Source organism: Eleginops maclovinus, chromosome 23 (assembly GCF_036324505.1).
Source record: "Eleginops maclovinus isolate JMC-PN-2008 ecotype Puerto Natales chromosome 23, JC_Emac_rtc_rv5, whole genome shotgun sequence".
NCBI lineage: Eukaryota > Metazoa > Chordata > Actinopteri > Perciformes > Eleginopidae > Eleginops > Eleginops maclovinus.
Genome location: NC_086371.1, coordinates 23366770 through 23369075, shown reverse-complemented (window position 1 = coordinate 23369075; position 2306 = coordinate 23366770). Strand labels below are relative to the sequence as shown.

The following is a 2306-nucleotide window of genomic DNA, read 5'->3' as shown; positions in this document are numbered from 1 at the left end:
AGTCAACTTTGTGTTTGATTGTTCTTATGACTCCCCCATCTCTGGGTATGATTTGGATGAAGATGCCGTCTTCGGCGAAGACAACAAAATCGCACCACTTCAAACCAGTGACGAGTAGTTGGCCCTGTACCTGCCAGTAGTTTGTGTGACTGCTTGAGCTGTAACACTCCATCAGAGACCCTAAGGTAGGCACAGTCTACATAGCTTCTCACATTTGGGCACTTCACTTCCAGCAGTCCAAACACAAGTTAAGCTTTAGGGTCATACACCAACCCATCTGGTGATGAGCCAAGCCAAGGTGCATCGGGTTGGATGATAAAACCACAAGGGTAGGGATTTACCTCTTAACACATCAGTATTCTTCTACTGCTTTGGACTCCATCTGAGGCTCCTCTTCATTTCTCCACTCTGATAGCCTGGCCGCAAAATTCTCAGTGCCAGGCTCTGTGCTGAGGACTGTCCTCTCACATGGCAAACCTCTCTAGAAATAAGCAATACATATACAAACAACAATGACGAGAAAAACAAAATGTGCTGACTGTCACGTCACAAAGTTTACAGTTACCTGAATCTAGAGGAAGTCACACGTGGCTTTCTTAGTAGATGCCATTCCTTCAGTGTGCTGTTTTCTCAATGTGGTGCGCCATGGCCTCTGATGTTGCTAGAGAATTCATATGCAGCTGTTGATGATAGGTTAACACAAAATAGCACTCTGATGGACCCAGACAGTAGTCATCAAGGGGTAAGGATGGCCGTGGTGGTGCAGTGGTATGTGGACAAGTTTTTGGTGGACTCCATTCTGGAAGCTGATAGGAGAGAACATTCCCTTCTTGTGATTTACCAAAGGCACTGTCCACCAACGGTACCTCCCCTGCTATTCCCATAGTTGTTATAAGCGAAGCAGTTTCCCTTGCCATGCCTTGGTAAACCTCTTTCACTCGCAGAACTGACATGTCTGGAAGGGCACAGGTCAGGTCGTTGTGTGTCTGTGTATGGACATTCAGTGCAATTACAGGGTAATGTAAAGTGCAAATCACAATTATCATAAACTAGTCTAAAAATACAAAGTACATATTTTTAATACATGTAGCAGAAATACTACCCATTCCTACACATTACCTGATCCCTTCGGCCAATGTTCTCTCTTTGGGCCTAGCTGACAACACCACCATCTCATTCGTCGGACCACGCTTAAAGCCCTGGAAACGACTGTTGTATAATATCTTATTTACTTTGAATAACGTTTAGTTTAGTTTAGTTCATAAGATCACATATTGTCGTATGAAAGGATGCTGTATGTTCAGCCTTATTGAAAGTTAAACAAGGAACAAGACTTACATGACATAATGTGATAATTCTGGTAGTGTTGGAAACATCACCTGGGTTCTGGGTCTGTGCCACTGCTGCTCAGATCCTGTGCAGCTGTGAGTAGGGGGGACAGCCGTTGCTCCCTGCTGGCTGTAATGTGAGGTCTGGTAAAGCAATGCGGCAATATGATTGCATAGTGCAAGCCCTGCCACACACGAGCATTGATGGGCCCACAGCTCCACAGGTTTACAGTCTTTGAGAACAACCTGTAAAAGACATTGATATGAATTGATAATGTAACGTATGGTATGTGTTTTAAGGTTCAGGTAAATATAGAGTGGCTGTGATATTACTGAAATAAAAATGTATTAATGGAATTATGTGGGTTCACACTGTAGCTAGTGATGTTTTAGCCTCACTGTGTACAATGTCAAAGGCTGGCAACCTTACTGTCTCTACTCTCTGGCAATCTTGATCTGTGTCCCATATGTCTACTACACACTGAACATAGATGGTGTACCATGTGGTATTCAGCAAAATACGTGTTACAGCAGTAGGCTGTAGGTCCAAACAGTATAGTCACTATCTATTCTCCAGCCTGTAATATACTGGAAAATATCATTTTCCTTCCCAGAAAGCAGAGACTTTTAACATTATTACTTTGAACCTGCTCTCATTCTCCTACACTCAAGTTGTGAGGTCTCTCATTTTTCCTCATCGACCTGAAGCCGAGTCCACGCTTTTCGAGTCCGAGTCCAAGTCACCCGAAAAGAGTCCGAATCGAGTCTGAGTCATTATTAGCTGTCCTCGAGTCCGAGTTACAAGTCTGGATATATTTGTTTAAATGTAGCTGTTGGAAATCAATATTTGTAATCGTCTGCATTGCTTTTATCCTTTATTTTCTGCATTGCTTTTATTCAGTCTATTTTATACTCATTTGTGTATTTAACTGATGTGAAGCATTTTGGGTAGCAAATCTTGTATGAAAAGTGCTATAC

General features: G+C 42.6%; 1 long non-coding RNA gene across 1 annotated transcript; it reads right to left on the bottom strand.

Moving 5' to 3' along the window:
* Window positions 1-589: 589 nt before the first annotated feature.
* LOC134859560 (uncharacterized) lies at window positions 590-1472 on the bottom strand. The gene is made up of 3 exons (XR_010165119.1): window positions 1380-1472; window positions 1120-1209; window positions 590-680 (listed from the first exon to the last, which is right to left on the bottom strand). It is a non-coding gene; the product is annotated as an uncharacterized LOC134859560 (long non-coding RNA).
* Between the last annotated feature and the right edge of the window lie 834 nt (window positions 1473-2306).